General features: G+C 38.5%; 1 protein-coding gene across 9 annotated transcripts in view; it reads right to left on the bottom strand.

The window, feature by feature from the left end:
* The window catches only part of rbfox1 (RNA binding fox-1 homolog 1), a 1,740,493-nt gene that overhangs the window by 1,270,426 nt on the left and 449,991 nt on the right, over positions 1 to 20,076 (bottom strand). Inside the window, exon 1 of one of the 9 annotated variants that reach the window (XM_087997811.1) lies at positions 19,563 to 19,715. The exons of the other annotated variants lie outside the window; for them this stretch is intronic. The gene's annotated coding sequence lies outside the window, so the exon portion shown is untranslated. Of the gene's footprint in view, positions 1 to 19,562; positions 19,716 to 20,076 lie in introns of those variants that run through there. 9 annotated transcript variants of the gene reach the window in all.

Below are 20,076 nucleotides of genomic sequence, written 5' to 3'. Positions count from 1 at the left end.
AACAGTTTGAGATTTCCTCAAGCCATGAAAGGTGCTACAAAAATGCAAGTTTTTACTTTCTAAATTAAATTACAAGCCACCTAAGGCGAATATGCACAAATAATGAACAGTAAATAGTTTGCATATATGTGTCCTTTTTGGGGAAGAAAAGGACTACATGAGAGATACAAACCAGACAGACCATTTGACCTAATCATTTAATGCTATTGTCTATGTTCCAATTCAGCCTTGTTATTTACAATTTTTAAAAAGCAGAAAAATGAGAGACTAACACAACATTATTGATTTCACTTTTGCTTAAAGCAAATATTTTTCATGAACACCATTACGTGGTGAGTATGTTGTTTTTGACAAATGCAGTAATGAGTGAAGAGATGTAGCCCTATAGCCTAGTAAAGTGTGCTTCAATAAGAAAAGTTACATGCAGTAAATAATTAAATACAAATATATATTTAAACAAATTTGCAACATTCCAAAATGCAGTTATCATTAGGCTTGATGTTCATAGCTCTCTCACTGAAATGTTTGTGTACTTGAGGCATGTTGGTCACACATCACTCATGCTTCATCACTGAAGGTCAGGTGATTCAGTGTTTCACCTTGTACGCAAATTTAAGTTTTTTTTGTCACACGTATAAAAACAAACTCTAAATGTTTCCTGCTGTTAATTGGTCTTGAACTATCCAAGACTGACGCAAGGATTTGATCTTTGGAATAGCAACAAATTAACACACAACTGCACCATAACAGCAAAATATGTCACACATTTTAACAATTTTGTCCTCCGAAAAGGGGATACCGTTTAACCCACCATAAACAAGATTTATGCGTGGACCACCAATCTAGTGAAACATTTTTAAAACAGTAATGTGATAATTATCAAAAAAGAATTTTGAAGCTTGTTGCAATAATGGTATATGGTCTATCAAGTTGTAAATTCCATCATGTGATTTTAATATCTACATCCTTCAGTGAGTAAATGATTCTTAAACAGGAACAAGTGTGGACCTGAAATGGCTGCAGTGAACACCTGACCATAGATTGCAATAATCCAGAACCTAATGTGAAATAAATAAAACTGTCAGCATTGAAGCTACTACTTTATCTATAGATACTGAAACGAGTTTACTGAGTTCATGTTAGTAAATTCACATCTCTCATTTTAATTCACATTTGCACGACAAGTTGCACATATTTGACATGAAAAGTTGTTACTCTTCAGCTAAGAAATATGATTAAGCCATACTTGGGAATATACAAATAAACACTATTTCAGTAGCTGTTTTACAGAGCAGAGAAGAAGTGAATTTTAACAAGTGCTGGAAGTCCCTCTTTCCTTGTTTCTCAGCTTCTCGGGAGACAACACCCAATGAAAAAGTAAATTGAGGAAAACGGCCATCACGGAGAACTCAAAGATATCTACAAACTCCATTATTGTTCAGAATATCAGTCAATAATTAAACAACTGTGATCTTAGGTTAAAATCTAACATTTCAAGAACTGTAAGGCATAACTTTTATTCTTCTTGTCTGTACCAAGCGACGTTTCAGGCCTAAGCCCTTCTTCAGGCTTATGCCCGAAATGTCGATTCTCCTGCTCCTCAGATGCTGCCTGGCCTGCTGTGTTTTTCCAGCACCACATTTTTCAACTCTGGTACTCCAGCATCTGCAGTCCTCACTTTTCCCTACTCTCTCCCTTTTCAAATATTACCTGTGTGAGTGTATTTGTGTTTGTGTGTTTTTCATGCTGCATTTTTATGTTACTCTTCTTGGGATTAGTGGGTAATGAAATTCCACTTGCCACTACTCAAGACAACCTGCAATTATCTCCTTAATTTGATCTACTTAACTAAAAAGAAAAAAATGTGCTGCAACTGGATGGGGGAATAGGGGAGAAAGGGAGACTGGTAAAAAAAGAAGAGGGGCAACATGTTCAAGTAACATTCTGTGCCTAAATGTGCGACACTGGCTTTTTCAAAATGGTGATCGTCTTGCATTTCAACGTGCCAGATCAACGTGCAAACAATGTCACAGCTGACAGAACAGCAGAGTGTATGCAAGGATAAGATTGATGTCTAAAAATTAGCACTTCAGTTGCTGATTGCATTTCACTTATTTTTGAAAGAGGTTAATCTGATTTTGAGGATTACATTTACGTTTAACAAATCATCATGACGTAACAATCTCTTGCTACATAAAGATATTCGGACAATTATGTTCAGTGGAAATCATTTCACATGAAAATCCATTGGATCTGGAAACAAATGGGTTAACTTGTCTTTCAAGAGAAAGAGACAGAAACATCTGATCATCTGTTGAACACTTGCACATTGAAGTCCGATGGCATAATTTCAGGATCCATGTGAACTCAAGAATCATTGCAAGGCCAATTAGTTGATCCGCATTTACATATATTTCCAAACAGCATATTCCCGAAAATGTAACCATGTACGATAAATCTTTGGTTAAATAAATCCACTTGATTGTTTGTGTTTTAATTATTCATTAGGAAATTTTCTCTAAGTAAAACAGTCTTACAAATAAGACTGTTTAAAATAATGAAAATATCACTGCTGTCCTCATTGACACCAAAATCTCAATGTGAACTGCTCTCCTCCTACCATTCCCAATCTTCAGGAGAGAATTGGGAGAAGAATTAAAATTCTTAGATGAAGCAAACCAATCCAATTCACTCCATGTAAATGTGCACAAAGCCAAGTCAACCCATTGATAAAGCTTCCAAAATGCCAGGAACGGTCTAATTAACATATCCTGGCACCAGATCTTTCCCACTATGCATCCATGTTGAGAACTTAAATTGCATTCATTTTGCTTAAGACTGGCATTAGTTGAAAGCTGAAATTTGATTGTGAATGTGTGGCAAAGGACTGAACGAGCATCAAAGCATAGTTAGAATATCTCCTCTGGTTAGAGCGGGTTGTAATGGTCATCAGTCAGGATCTGACTGTGGCATCAGGTAGTATTTGCTTTGGGAATGCAGCAAAAACACATTGCATATATTTGCACAGATGGAGAATGGGGTTGAGAAACATATGAGCCATGATCAAATGGCAAAGCAGGCTCAATGGGCCAAATGTCTTAATTCTGCTCCTGTGTCTTATGGTCTTGTCCTCTTTTTCTCTTTCATGGCCTCCAGATGTTGCAGTCCTGCCCTTCCTGCAAAAGGATGTTGCCTCTCATTGCCATGGAACCAAAAAAAAACTGTTACTCATGCCTCAATTGCTAACTAGAATTTTTCCTTCCCTTGTCATGATTCAAATCTCTTTTCCAGTCCCTTTTCCAAGTAACTGGCAACCTCAGAATCTGCACTGACCCTGAATTAAGCTTCTGATCACATATTCACTCCATCACAAACAATGTCAATGCCCATCATCTACCACCTCCCCTCCTGCCTCAAACTATCAGCCACTGAAGCACTCATCCATGTCTTTGTTACTTCCAGACAACACCAGTAGTTTTCTAGCCTGTCTGCCATCCTCCCCGATATGTCAACGCAGTTCCTCTAAAACTGCTGCTATTCATCTGCAAATAAATTTCAATAATTATAAACACAAACCACTTTGTCTTTATAAAATTGAAAACAGCATTATAAATAATGTTTTCACTTCGTGTTTCCAATAAGTTCTGCTGCATCATGTAGGACACAAAGTTGTAGCAGACATGGGAGAAAACAACAGTAATTGAAAGCTCGAGAAGTAAAACACTTTCTTCACTTATTGATTGATCGTTAACAGCAGCCAATGTGGTCGGCATTCTAAGCACTTGATCAGTGCTGCCCTGGGTTTCAACATTGCAGTTGATAGAATAAAGGTAGCACTCTGAAAGTTTTCAAGGACAAGTGGGAATAGGCATGTTGGAATCCAGTAAGATATAGAGACTGTAAGCCAATCAATGTTCTACAGTGGTTAAAAAAAAAACCATATTAAAAACATGGTGGACAGCAGTCTCTTTCAGAAATCACTAGACTGCGATGTACTGGGGAAGTGGTGACATCATGATCAAGTCAATGGACCAGCAACTTCGAACCCCAGATGAATGTTCTGGAAACATGGGTTTGAATCTGATCACTGCATATAGTAAAATTTGAATTCAATAACAATCTGGCACATTAAAAGCTCGTCTAATGGCAGCAGTATGAATATTGTCATAAAAGTCATTTTTAAAAGCTTCACTCATGTCCTTTAGGGATGGAAAGATTTAGATTTTTATTCTCCTGTGTACTCTAGTAGAGAAGTACAAGAGTACAAAGGTACCTAGATTCAAAAAAAGCATAGGTACACAGTAGTAAAAGAAACAAAGCTAAAAAAGTAAGCATTACTTTTATAGAATAAGTAGAAAAATAAAGAAGTAAGGTAATAGTTTATATTAAATCTGCTGTGTTTATCGCAATATTGGTTGACTCTGCCCTCTGACTTGTCCTAAAGAGCCAATTTGTTCAAGGATACATTGGGATGGGCAACAAACACTGACCTAGTGATTCAAGAATTATTTTAATGAATTATTGTCCATCTGAGACATGAGCTGTTCTGAAAGTGACGCCACCCTTGAATTGAAACAAATGTCTGCACTCTATGAGGATCACATTCATGGTTACAGAGTTCAATTTATTTTCTTTGCATGTCTTTGATTTCAAAAGATCAGTTTTTGGTCTGTACCTGTGCTGAGGAGTTGAGGAATTGGATAGTACCTGAAAACAGGTTCTCAGGAGGCATGACTTGCACAGTTGCATGCGAATTGTTAATTTAGGCCCAGACAACATGCAAAGGTTGTGCTACCTGATCATTTTAATCAAGCAGCCAGTGCTGTTCTGGTGTCTATTTAAAAAGTAAAGAAAAAAACACGTGCTTCAGCTGTTGGACAAAGGGTACATGCAATCACATGCAAAGTGGCTGCAGCAAGCATGAGGAGAGTACAGGTTCTTTGATTTAATCTTAAAAATGATAGTGCTAGCCATAGATAAGTACAGCGAGATATCACTTCTTCCCAATGGTTGGAAGTTCTCTAGGCAACAACTCAGAAGATCACAAGCATTTAGCATCCATGACACAATTGAAATTCCCGAAAAAGCCTAAGGACTTCATTGGAAGTTGCCAAGGTGTGGCTAATTCTCTGTGACTCTTTGCTCACATATTCTTCTCAGTTTTCCTCCCCCACTTCATTTCACTTGAGTACAATCACTGCACCATATATCACGAAAATGTCTTCTCCTCTGTCACTATTACAGCCTTTATTTACAGATGACAGCTGTCAGCTCTTCTACCATGAACGTATTTTCTCTGAATACACACCAAGAGATTTGATAACACACACCAACACTCTCCATGCAGGTTCTGACAGGCAGATTGGTTTTCGAAGAGGAAGAAGCTACCTTGACTAGAGTGCACTGACCACCACAGACATGACCAGATTTAAGGCCATGTCAGCTTGCAATACGGGAGTAGATTTGTAAATTTTATTTCACCAGGCTTAGCCATGTTTTAATCTTGTCTTCTCTCTCAATTTTTGTATAGACATAGTATGGAAGGGAAAGGTCGAAAAGCAGGAGATTGACACAAAGTAATGATTCTCATTTGAAGAGCTGATACAGGCACAAGGACTAAATGGCCTCCTCCCACACTGTAACAGTTGTGTGATTCAGAGACTAACCCTCACTGTGACCAGCCAAAGGTACATTAATGCACCTTTTATTATCTGTGCTCTCTCTAATTACTCCACAAACTCACCTTGGTCTCTCTTCCATTTCAGGTGCTGAAAAGTTATAAGCTCTTTGCCAGACATGATGGGGGAGATCATTGACATATGTCGAACCAATGGCAAAAGCGAACAAGAGCTAGCGAAAGGAGACATGATGCCAAAAGTGTCAGCTTGCCAGGGGATGCGTTTTTTGGTTACCTTTCTGACCAAAGGTTATAACAGGTTATGGCAAAGTACCAGAAAAAGATATAGTTACCTGGGTAGGCTGCTAATGACCTTATGTTGGTATAAAGCATGGACGACCCCACTGCAGCTTGTCTCAGAGAATGGAGAGCATTTTATTTCCACACTGACAACATGGTCAGTTTCATTACACTCCATGTTCCCCCCACAGTCCCCACCATGAAGCTTCCCCTCACAGCTCAAACTGCTGACAATGGAAGCTAGGAGAGCTGTTCACTTGGCTATGGAGGTCAGAGCTGACAAGATTTTGCAGGACATCAGATTAATTAAGCATTCTGTTCCCTTTGAGGGCTGGTGAAGTACTGAGCCACTATCTGTGTGGAAGGCACCTACTAATCATTTTTTATTGTAACACCCTGCCAGATACACCAATATTCTTGCGAGTTCCATGCAACCATTAGTGGTAAACTGTCCTTGGTCTATGTTAAGATGCGCTTACAAACTACATCAAAACCATTATGCTCCAGGACTAGTCAATCCTGAACCCCCTGAAGTTCAGTAACTTTCAATTCCTGAGCTGTCGCAATGGGGAAGCACCAACGTCAATAAACAAGCACATGGATGGTTCCCTCAGCAGATTTCCTTTCCTAAAGGAAAGTTATTATTGAAGCAGATTTTTATAACAACTAATGACAGTTGTCACAGTTACCATTAATGAGACTAATTTTGTATTCCTGATCAATTACTTTGAAGTTAGACTCCAGTAGCTGTCATGGTGAGAATTTCTTTAAGCGTGCAGCGCCTTTAACCTTTTTTGCACAACTTTGTACCCTACTCGCTCAATAAGGCTGATCTGAACATAGCCTGTGTAAAAAATGTTAGGTCCATATAACTATAAGGAGCATTGCCTCCAGACATAGAGAACGTTGGTGCCCTCTGACACAATTGTGGTCAGTGAACAACAAGATATCACTGACTTTTCATCCTGGGATCTGAAAGAAGCCCATTGACAGGAAAGCTAAGGGCCAATGTGATCTTGGTGACCAGCCCTGGCTTGAGCTTTAATATTGGCTGCAGTAGGTAACATATCTCTGCAGAAATTCACCAAAGATCCGCAGAAAGCACCTTCCAAATCCATGACCACTTCGACGTACAAATACAAGGATGCCACCACCTTCATGTTCCCCTCCTAGAAACTCACCATCCTGATTTGGAAATGTATCGCTGTTCCTTCATTGTTGCTGGGTCAAAATTCTGGAATTCCCTTGATCATGTCATTGTGAAGAAGGGCTTATGCCCGAAACGTCGATTCTCCTGTTCCCTGGATGCTGCCTGACCTGCTGCGCTTTTCCAGCAACACATTTTCAGCTCTGATCTCCAGCATCTGCAGACCTCACTTTCTCCTCATGTCATTGTGTGTCAACCAATAGCAGGTGGACTGCAGCTGTTTGAGAAGGCAGCTCACCATCACCACCTTCTCAAGGGCAACTAGAGATGGGCAATAAATGCTGGACAGCCAGCAATGCCCACATCCCACAGATGAATTAAAACAATCATGTAACAGCATCTTATATACTGAAGCAATGTAAGAAATTCTCTGATTATCCATTATGGCCAGGGGTTCCAATATAGCTGCTCCTGTTATCTGGTTCTCTTTTACTACTCATTCCTGAACTCAAAACCCTATAGGCAGCAACATTATCAGCGATTTGGCTACTAAGAATGGTAGAATACCAGAAACTTGACATGATAAGCTGGCAATCAACCTCTACATATTGCAGAATTCCTTTGAAAAAAACACCGGCAAGGAATCTACCATTTTGGAAAAGTTAAGAGGCTGCTTCATGCCTTAAAAATTGGGCTGTTCTGTTGAATTTTCTGTATCTACTTTTCAAAAATTGTAGTACAAATGCAGCACAAATTCTGAAAACTCCAAAGGAAAATTATTTAACATTACCCAGAACCATGATGTGGCTTTCAGTTTAGCAACATACAAAGTCAAAATGCAAATGTATTCCTTTATTTTGTGATGAAGTAAAAGTATGCATTTCAAATTCACATTGTCTCCAACATGGAGATTGGCTGATACTAGTCTCAGTTTGACAGAAACGTTGTGATGTGTCTCGTGAACGATAGATATTTCAGGGACCGCAAGCTCTTACATTCTGCTAAAGAGAACCGTATTTTTATTACATTTATGAACTTAAAGGCACAAATTTATCACTTGAAATAAAAACACAGAGCATTTCTGTAACTTTTAAATCATCTGCTTGTTACACAAGTACCTAAACCATTCTGATACATCATGTAAAAACTCCAAAATAGGGCCAGAGATAAAATACTGTAAAAGTGCTGAACAATACATACTGAAATTGCAAAGTTATTACTTGTCCTACATTTTATGCACAATTCTGGATATAGAATCACAAGAAAATGTTGAAATTGTGAAAGGATTTTGCTAACACATTTGGTGTCACACATAAAATAGAGGATAAAGGTAAAAGCACAGGTATACTGTAAATGTGACTCTCGTGGTAAGAACACGGAAATGGTGGCCAGAATTTTGTGTGAAACATATAACCCCAACCCTCAGCTAATGGGTCAAAACCAACTTAAAATATGAATGACCAGATCCGATCTGTCACCACTTTATGAATGTTGGACCATGAAGTGGCTCAGGGTGAGACTTCTGCTCCCACCTGGGAGCATAGCTCATATTCAAGAGTTGCTGAACAACAGGATTGGCTGCTGGGATTTGAAGCAGTCCCCAATGAGGAGTCATAGAGCTGGATTCTAAGGTATGTTTAGGCTTCCAGCAGAGCCGGAGTAGCAGACCCAGTGGGCAGTGGTGGGAGGAGGCCTTTAAACAACGAGGAATTGGTTGTTTCAGACAGCATCACCACAGCATTAATTTTATAGCCCACCTGTATTGTAAGCTGAAGTCACCTACCGGGAGAAATAGTTTTAAAATGTAAACAAATTGCAACCTCATACATCCTCCAAAAACATTTTTTTCATAAAATAAAGAAGCTACATACAAAAGCAATAGTACTCCATGTGAATATGTTGCCTGCCTATGATTTTCTCTTTTCAAAGTGGCTGTAAAGATCTGTTGTTGAATTTCTGATTTGAATTGATGCAGTGTCAAGCTTAGTATCTAAGATGGATATGGGGCCGAAATCCCAGCAATTTCTACAATGCTGCCCAGCTCATGTTGGTAATCTGTAGTTTGCACAAATCCCTCCTGTATCACAAAGAGTAAAGTTTTGAATTGAGTAAAATACCCTCATCTATCATGAACATTAATAGTGCTGGCAGCTTTGGCGAAGAAAGTCGCAGTTTCTCGTTTCACGCCAATGACCTTTCATGCGAAGTGAGAAAAGTTAGAAATGTAGTGGGTTTGAGGAAAGTGGACAAAGAACAAAATGGAAGTTCCATGATAGGGCGGAAGACAGGAGAGAATAAATGACAAAAAAAAGTTTTTCAAATTGGCAGCTGGGATCATGGTTCAAAATTGTTGAACTCAATGTTGCATCCAGAAATGTCAATCTAAAAGATGAGGTGCTGTTTCTCGAATTTACATTGAGTTCCATTGGAGCATTGCAGAAGGCTGAGGACAGAGGGGTCAGAGTGAGTGTAAGGTGGAGAGTCCTAATGAAAGGTGACTGGTAACTCAGGGTCATGCATGCAAACTGAACAGGGGTGTTCAACAAAGCAGTCACCCCATCTGGGAGATGAAACACAACTTTGGGTAGGATTTTAATTTCTAAAGCAAAGGCTTCCAAAAGTCCCAGAGCAGTCATTTTTGAGGATTCAAACAGTTCTACAACATTTTTCAGCCTCTTCTAAATTTGCTTCTTCCAACATGCGATGACTGCTGCAAAGTTCACTTTAAAGATAAGGCCATAAGATGTCAGAGCAGAAGTAGGCCATTCAGCCCATCAAATCTGTTCCATCATTCAATGAGATCATGGCTGATCTACTCATCTTCAACTCCACTTTCCTGCTTTTCCCTAGAACCCTGGATTCCGTTACTGGTCAAAAATCTGTCTGTCTCAGCTTTGAATAATGATAACTCTCTGTGGTAAGGAATTCCACGGATTTCCAACCCTTGGAGGAAAGAGATTCTTCCTCATCTCTGGTTTAAGTGGGGAACCTCTTAGTCTGAAATATGCCCTCTGATTCTCGACTCTCCCACAAGGGGAAACAATCTCTTCACACCTAACCTGTCAAGTCCCCTTAAAAGCTTATATGTTGCAAGAAGATGTGATTCAAAATAATTCTGCATTTAATCACACTGTCACTATCACCAATAATGATATTTTAAGATATGAACCAATGGCATTATAATGTCTAAATGTTAAATGTTAAATTTTACACACTAGGATACCATTCAAATATAAAGTAAGGAAGGGTGGTTCTAATATAAATGTTTGCCACTGAAGATTAATTTAGGAAGTATATAATATATGCAAAGTTATATTGGTATTAAGTCAATGCATAAGTTTAAATATGATAATCATTTACTTTCAATCATTTACATTTTTTCTAATATTTGCATTGTTCAAATTGAATCTATCAGCCGGCACTTCAGTGAATTATCTTAGAGAAAATTCTAGTACACTGTTCTGAACACCATACCTTGGAAAGATAGATTTGCTTGAGAGAAAACACTGTATAGATTTATCAGCAGGATATCTGATCTCCAGGGACTAAGTTACATGGAAGAAAATACAGAAATTAATGTTGAATTCCCTAGAATTTACAAGGTTACGGGATAATTGATTGACAAAAGTTTTCATGATAACAATGAAAACAGAAAGGGTGGGTTGAAATAAACTCATGCTGCTGTTTGGGAAATGTAGGCCTATGGTCTAAAAATTGAAGCCAGTCTTTTCAGGAGTAAACCAGGAAACAATTCTACACACAAAGAGTGACAGATGTTTGGAACTTACTTTTTAAAATGTTGTTCACACCAGACCAACACTAATTCTGGATGAATAGACTTTTGTTAATAGAAACCTGGAATCTAGAAGCAGGAATGGGCTATTTGACCCTTTGGGCCTGTACTGCTATTCAATATGATCATGGCTAATCCTCTATCTCAACACCAATTTCCTGCTTTCTCTCCATTCCCCTTGTTGCCTTGGATCCATTTTTAGACATTAGTGTCTCTTTCTTGGACACACTCAGTGACCCGCTTCCACAAGCTGACCACTCATTGGATGAAGAAGTGTTGCCTCAACTCCATCCTAAATGGTTTATCACATAGTCTGAGCCGATGACCTATGTTTCTGGACTCCCGAATCAGGGAAGACATGCTCCTTGCATTTAGTCTGTCTAGCCCTGTCAGAATTTTATAGGTTTCGATCAGTTCCCCTCTCACTCTTCTAAACTGTAGTGAATACAGACCCAGTTGAACCAATCTCTCCTCGTACAACAGTTCCGTTATCTCTATGGCAAATATATCCTCTCTTGGGTAGCAAGACCAAAATGACATACAATACCCCAGTTGCCATTTTAACAAGGCCCTGCATAACTACAGTAAGATATCCCTGCTTCTGAACTCAAATCTTCTTCCAATAAAGGACAACACACTGTTTGCCTTCCTAATTGCTTGCTGCACATGCCAATTTATTTCCATTTATTAGAAACACCCAGATCCTTTGTATTTCCACATTCACCAATATATTACATTTTAAATAGTATGCTGCCTTTCTGATTTTCACACCAAAGTGTATAACTTCACGTTAATCCATACTATATTGCATCTGCCATATGTTTGCCCACACACTCAACTTAACTCAATCAACTTGAAGCTTCTTTCCATCTTCCTCACAATTCACTATCCCAACCACAGCAAACTTGAAAATATTGCATTTGGTTCCACCAAACTATGTCCCTTGAGCTTCCATTGTGCCTATTAGGCTGTCATATAGGACCTTAACAAAGGCCTTCCCGAAATCCAAATACACCACATCTACTGGTTCTTCCTTATCTATCTAACCAATTGTATACTCAGCAAAACCCTGGAAGATTAATTAAGTTTGATTTCTGTTTCAAACTCATGCCAGCTTTGTCAATTTCTGTTAATGCTTTCTAACATCTTTGATTGTAGACTCTAGCATTTTCCCCACAATAGATTTGTCAATAACTGGTCTGTAATTCTTTGTTTTTTCTATGCCTCCTTCTTTAAATAGTGGGGTTACACTTCCCACCCTTCAATCTGTGGGAACTGCTCAAAAGTCTAAAGAATTTTGGAAGATGGTCACCAATGCAGCCAATATTTCCATGGCCATTTCCTTTATGAATTTATCAGGCCCTGGGAATGTGTCAGCCTTGAACCCCATTAATTTCTTAACACCCTTTTTTTTAATGAATAGTGATTTTCTTTATTCCTCCTCCTCTTGAGATATTTGGTTCTCTAACATTTTTGAGAAATTATTTCTTTTATCATTTGTGAAAACAGGCCAAAATACGTGTTCAATTTTTCTGCCAATTCTTTGTTCCTCATTACAGTTTATTTTTTCTTCACATATTTAGAGAAGGTTTTACAGTCAGTATTTATGTTCCTTGTAAGTTTATTCTCATACTCTCACTCCCACCGCCCAACCCAATCATTTTTTTCTTGTCCTCTTTTGCTGATTTCTAAACTGCAGTCAGTCCTCAGGCTTTCTGCTTTCTCTGATAATTTTATTTGTCTCCGCTTTGATTCTAACACTATCTCTAATTTCTTTTGTAAGTCCTGTTTTACTACTGTACCAATAATGAATAAGGAATGAATGAGAAATCAATAAGGAATGAATAATTGTGGTAATTCATGCATATTTTGCCTACACATTAGCCATTGCTTATCCATTGATAACCTTTTTCATAAGGTGGCCAATTCATCATTGTCAATTCAAATTTCAAACACTCATAATTCTCTTTATTTAGATTCAGGACCCTAGTTTTGGATTCAACTTCTCTCTCCGGCTTAATGAACAATTCTATCATTTTGTGATTGTTCTTCCCCAAACTACAAGAACACTATTAATTAATCTTTTTTCATTGCACAATGTCAAGTCTGGAAAAACTTGCTCTCCAGTTGTCCAATCTATATATAGATTAAAGTTGTTCATGATTGTAGTTGGACCCTTATTGCATGGGTCTCTCATCTCTGGTTTAATACCTTTCCTTAGATCTCTGCCACTGTTTGGGAGTCAATAGAGAATCTCCATCAATGTTTTCTACACCTTGGTAATTCATATCTCCAACTATATATCATGATTTTCTCAGCCAATGTCTTTCCTCACTATTGAATGAGTTACTCCTTCACTAACAATGCTACCTCACCTCTTTTCTCATTTGTCTGTCCTTCCTAATTCTTGAATACCCCTGGATGTTTACTCTCCATCCTTGATCAGCCTAAACTATGACTCTGTAATTACAATTATAATATAATTGTGTGCATCAATTTGTGTTGTTAATTCATCTACTGTATTGCGAATACATTAGGGCACAATGCCTTTAGGCTTGTTCTTTAATCTTTATTAATCATCTTTGTTTTATTTTGTACTATGGTCCCATTGGTTTTTGCCCTCAATTTCTCTGCCTTCCACTTTCATTTCTTATTTTTTTGTCTTTCATTTGTATTACCCCTTTCTATGTTCCCTGTTCAGGTTCACACCCCCCACCATTTTAACTTAAACCCTACCTGACAGCATTAGCAAACTTTCCTCCAGGGATATTGATCCCAGTCCTGCCCAGAATTAGTTCCATCTTCCCCAGATCTGATCCCAATGCATCCCATACTACAGACTTTGGCATTAGGCACACGCTAGCCTCTCTGTGAGTCATATCTCCAATCCACTTCTTGTGCACTTTTGTGCATTCTGAAACTGCACCTCAAAGTGCACCAGCAACAATGATGACAATGCTATTGCTAGGATACTTTGTGTTCAGGGCCAGGGACCCAGACCACAGATGGAGCAGGCTGCATCTCGGGGATGTTCACTTCCTCTCTTTGGCTCAAAGTGAGTAAATCCTTATGGATTCGGAAAACATCTCTGCCAACGCACAGAAGGCATACAGGTGTGGAGGATTCTGGTGGGTGAGACAAGATATTTCATGCACTGATGAGAATGGTAGAGTATAAGAATAGGGGGTCAGAATTAAGGGGTAAGCCATTCAGGACTGAGATGAGGAAGAATTTCTGCATTCAGATCTGTGAACCTGTAGATTCTCTACCACAGGAAGCTGTTGGGGCAAGTTCATTAGATATATTCTAAAGTGGCCCTTGTGGCTAAAGGGATCAATGGATATGGATAGAAAGCAGGAATGGGATATTGAAATTGCATATCCAGCCATGATCATATTAAATGGTGGTGCAGGCTTGAAGGGCCAAGTGGCCTACTCCTGCACCTATTTTCTATGTTTCTATGTTTCTAAGTCTGAACTTTGGCGGGACATGGATGCTGTAGCAGAGAATCAGCGAGTGCGAGGCAACAGAGAGAAAATGGTGACATTAAGCCTGTTGGAGTGGAGATGGTCATTGACCTTCTTCCTTCAGTGATGAAGGGCTCCCGCATGAAATGTCAATTTTCCTGTTCCTCGGATGCTGCCTGACCTGCTGTGTTTTTCCAGCATTACTGTAATCTTGAGTCTAATTTCCAGCATCTGTAGTCCTCACTTTCGCCTGGCAACATCAGCTGTCAGGGTCTGGTGTAATGGCCTCAACCACTGGTCCTCGGGGAAGAGGACGTCCCTCCATTGCTCCACGCCATCAACCAGGACCTCCAGGTCCCTGTCCACAAAACAAGGATCCATGCTGGGGAGGTCTGGACAGTGCTAGCCTGGGCATACTTTTAAAGATGGCACCAGAGCGAAGGATAACTGGGATATCCCTGAAGTAGCAAGTCTTCTGGGTAAAGCTCGTGGTAGAATTGGGATTAGAGTGTCTCCATGGGGCTATTCTTGTCTGTTTCAAAATCTTTTAAATTGCGTTATGTCAATAGCTTGGTTTATTATAATAACCCTCTTTTCGCATGTGTAATAAATCTCCTTTTTTTTTGTTAAAACCAGACCTGAATCATTGCATGTTCAGAAAAAAAAACAACACATGAAATAACAATTTATCTATCAAGTGAAATTTTAGTTTAGGATCTGCTCCAACCATAACAGTTACAAACCCAGAATATATACCAAAAGCACAGGAGACTACAGAAAATACTACACAGGGATTCAGGGGAAATAAAAACAAGGACCAAAGAAATAGCATGCAGTTTTCATTGAAGAGATGGTAAAGTTTAGAGTGATAACAACCACAAGTCTTATCAAAAACAAAACAATGACTGAGTGAAATCAGAAATGACAGAAATCTGATGAAGAACATATTCCAGTCAGAGAAAACTGTGTCGAAGTTTGGCCAGCATACATGCCATATAATCCATTCTCAGTCAGTACTGTGAACCGAGAAGAGACAGTATAATAGATTATTTAGTCTTTTATGTTGAAAGATGGGTCAGTCCAAGAATTCTGACACAGCATGAACAGATACAAAATGATACCTTGTGAATATTCTGTGCCAATTCAGACACTTAGCTGCTTAATTCGGCCCCACCACCTGCTTCAATTTGCTGCCACCGTACTACATTATGGTCGCATTGTGCTGCTAAAAAAAACTGCAGCGACTGCCAAGGTAAGGAAAACATTTACTTTACTTAAGCTTCATCATGCCACAAGGTTGTAAGAGAGAATGCAAAGCGATATGACAATGCATCCGTTCCTGAGGTAATTATATTGTGTCTCATTAACAGAGCACATAGTCAGACATATCTCCTTCAGACTGTAATTTAAGGTATTTTCCTTAACATCAAGTAATCAGCATTTGACTTGACATTTCAGTTGGGGATCGAGTTGGGATGAGCCGATATGTAGAGGATTGAATGATTCATAGCTGTTTCACAGGCTTGCAAGGTGTGTTGCTTAAGGCTGCAAACAGGGTGGAAATTGAGGAATTGAAGAATCTGTTTTCAACTGAGGACGAATTTTATTATCTTTGTACATTGAGAAAACCTGCAATCCCTGGAAAGCCAACGTAGACTTGTCCTGCTGTGTGTTTTCCACAGGAAAAGAGATGTCAGTGTTTCTTCTGAAGAATACAGCATTGATGATGTGAACAAACAGCAGTGTAGGGCAAACTGAGAGTAGCTATTGTTGTCCTCTGCTGGAGCCTGTGATGTAAATGGTAAGAGCAATAATGACCTTTGACAGCCGCAGGCTGTGCAGTCAGTGCCCCATGGTTTTTCCATTGTGGCTGCAGCAGGTGACAAAGCTCAGGGACAGCTTCCTCGATGAAGCACAAGCGTCTCAAACATTGATCCCTGATCAGGTTGAGATTTGAAAAATATCTCTTGACGACCTATTAGGCCTCCTCTAACGCAGTTTCTTACCCGCACCTCAAACGCAGACCTACCTCCTTGAGCGTGAAATCAAATAGTTGTAAGGCAAACTAATGGAGAAAATTTCTGGTGAAAGGCTCAGCAGTTGATTTCCTCCCCAAGAGGACCACAGAGGGAATGAGCCCACAGGATGCTGCTAAGTACTAGAGCTGCCACTTATTTATCAGTTTGCTATGTGATAAATTAGGTGACATATCAGACCAAGGTTTAAAAATGGAGTACCCTTCTTTACTACAACAATGCACTTTCAGATATCTCTGTTGTGCCAGTCTGCAGGCCTGGATCCATACCAATATTATGCTTGGCAAATGTTTATTGTGGGGTGGATACACATGCATCACCTCTCATTTTGGACCCTCATTGCCATTTTCTGGAATGACTCTGGAATCATATTTAGTCCCTCGTGCCTGTAGGAGAATCTTGAAGATAACATTGGAAAATGCAGTCGGAGCAGTTATTTTTGATGCCTATTGCACAAGTAATGCCACCTTCAAGAACCATTTCATAGAATTAGGATGGGAAATGATGAGAAATCGCAGTTTGTAACCAAAGGGTTTATATTAGTTTTGGCTCAATAAACAAAACTAAATAAATCCCCAAACCTGAGCCAGTTCATTCATTCTAATTTGTGAGTTGCCTAAGTGTCAGTGTACAATCACTTAATCATAATAAACACAAAATTACTCATTCCAAGTGGAGATAGTTTACTCTATTGGAATACATAATAAATCATACAAAGTATGTGCCAAGACAAGGCTTTCAGGTCTGTCATATCGTGTCAGTACATTACTGTAATGAGAGTTCAGAAAAGTCTGCCCTATTGATTTTTAAGACAAATAATTTCAGTTTACAGGAGAATGTATTGAGATTATGAGCCAAAAAAGGTGAAATCTACTTGTCTTGAATCAGCACTTGAGAAGACTGGAGTCCAATGAACAGAACCATGTTCAGTAAAAGTTTCCTTAATTGTCATAAACTTGAAGGTTAACAAATTCTAAAAAGACAAGTAACAATCTGCATGCATACAACTTTGTGGTTGGTAAGATCCACAAGCATCCACTCCCTCCACCACCAAACACTCAGCAGCAGCAGTGTGTACTATCTACAAGATGCACTGCTGAAATGCACCAAAGATCCTCAGACAGCAACTTCCAAAAGCACAACCACTTCCATCTCAAAGGATAAGGGCAGCAGATACATGGGAACATCACCATCTACAACTTCCCCTCCATGCCATTCATCATCCTGACATGGAAATATATCGTTGTTCCTTTACTGTTGCTGGGTCAAAATCCTGGAATTCCCTCCCTCAAGGCGTAGTGGGTCAACCTACAGCAAGTGAACTGCAGTGGTTCAAGAAGACAGCTCACCACCACCTTCTCAAGGCCGACTAGGGATAAGCAAAAAATGCCAACCAATGATGCCCACATCCCATGAGTAAATAAGAAGAAAGTAATTGTGCTTAATTTTGTTTGTATATAGTGACAAAAATATGAACTTTATTGTGTAGAACTTAACTCAATTATTTTTCACACTTTTAAAAAACTGGATATAATTCATGATTCCTTCCCAATTAAATGTGATTTTGATAGATATTTTTGTTTAGAAATGAATCATTAGAAATTTATTTTAGTAGCCTCTCATGAACATTTGATAGGAATGGAATTGCACCAGAAATTACACTTAATGAAAATCAGAAAGCCCAAAAGATTACATGATGTAAAATTTCAAAGTATCAGACCAATTACTCTGAAAACAAATCATATTTTGAAATGATATTCTAAATCCACACCACAAACTTGGCTATCCCAAGCAGCTTCACAAATATAATTAACCACCATGTGATTTTACAATCTACATTATTCCCCACGAAACATTAATAATGTGATCATTCTGTGAGACACTGTAACTGTAGTTATGCCCCAAATTTGCAAAGGCAATGTGCCCGAAACAGAAGATAGTTCCAGGAAAAAGGCATAAGAATGGTTCAGGCTATGGGATGGCATGGTGGCTCAGTGGATAGCACTGCTACCTCACACAGCCAGAGACCTGGATTTGATTTCACCCTCGGAGGACTGTCTGTGTGGAGTTTGCATATTCTCCCTGTATCCGCATGGGTTTCCTCACACAGTCCACAGATGTGCAGATTAGGTGAGTTCGCCATGCTAAATTGCCCATAGTGTCCAGGGATGTACAGGCGAGCCAGGGATTAGCTGTGGGAAATGCAGGGTTACAAGGATATGGTTCTAACTTTTTAAAGAAACTGCAAGACATTCCATTGATTCATGCCATGTAAGGTATATTTAAAGGTTACATATTTATACTTTCAGAAAACAAGTCCTAAACTCAAAATCTCATCAAAAATGAAAAATAAATATCAAACTACATAAATAAAACACACTAGACAAATCTATTTTTTTAAGTTTCCTGTACTAATAAATTTCAGACTGTGAGAACACTAAAAACATCTAACCACTTTCCATGTATGGAAATCCTCTTCCATGCAGAATAGTTAAATATAAAAGTCTAATTATGACAATAAATGTCCCTACTTGTACAGATTGTTTGAGCTCATAAAATACAGTCAAGCACATTGTCACTGATCAACCTCAGACAAAAAGTACCATTTGTAAGTCAAATCAATCTGGTATAACTACATTTCTGTTTCCTGTTTTCTAATGTAAATACTTAGATTGAATTTCAGAGTACATGGTTAAATAGAATACAGTGCAAGGGTTTAAAAATTGTTTAATGTTATCAGTTTATATACGATCAGATTTAAACACATTTACTGAGTAACTATTTGTAAGCCAGCGTTCAATTACAATTTAACAAAAAGATTTGTTAAAAGGGATAGGAATTTGGACAAAATTATGTCTACTTCAAATTACTTTCGATAAAGTAGACTGACCCTCAAATCACAATTTCTTCAGCACATGTCCCTTGCAGAATTGGCACTTCACTGTCCAATCAAAGTACATTTCAGTTACATTGAAATCACAATAAAAATACTTAAAGATCATTCTTATTTTTTCCTACATCAAATTAAATAAGGTGACCATTTACTTCAATGTTAATTTGAATCAGCTGAACATTCAGAGTAAGGAAATAAAGTTTTGCGGCATGCAGGTTGCTTTCCACTTCAACGGTTTAAAAATTCTCAAAAATCCTTCAAAAGCGCATATGAAAATGCATATGAAAAAGTTCTGTTTTAAAAGTGTACCTTTTTATTCCCTTTGTTCCCTGATAAAGACAAAAGCACTCATCACTTTCTCCATTCTTCTACACCCTGGCAGTACTGGCAGCATTCATGTCTTTTTTTTAGAAACTCAAAAATTCCTGTGTTCTTGAATTCGACAGTTTATCATGTTGTAGCGACAGATGGTCAAACAGGGAAGAGCATGAAAATACTAAATACTTTATAAGCTCAGCAGAGTTTCAGATGCACTGTACTCCACACTTTGGCACACGGGCAATGCAATTTCTCCTTTGTAGTCTAACCAATGTTATTGTAACCCTTTGAGGAACATGCTAGCATTCTTACAGCAATTTAAAATATTGCTTTGTGATTTTACAACACAGATTACACTTTGCATCTTTATACCTCATTAGAAAGATTCAGCATCAGAGTCTGATAAGATTCATCCCTGCTTTGTCAATGAATTTCAATTATAATAACAATTAAAATGATCAAAAACACATTTGAATTCTACCAAGTGCTATAGCGATACAATACT

This window comes from Chiloscyllium plagiosum, unplaced genomic scaffold, assembly GCF_037043375.1.
Source record: "Chiloscyllium plagiosum isolate Xiang-an unplaced genomic scaffold, Cpla_swu_hap1 HiC_scaffold_20, whole genome shotgun sequence".
Taxonomy (NCBI): Eukaryota; Metazoa; Chordata; class Chondrichthyes; order Orectolobiformes; family Hemiscylliidae; genus Chiloscyllium; species Chiloscyllium plagiosum.
Note: the sequence above shows the minus strand (reverse complement) of the source record. Positions and strands in the feature narration are given on the sequence as shown.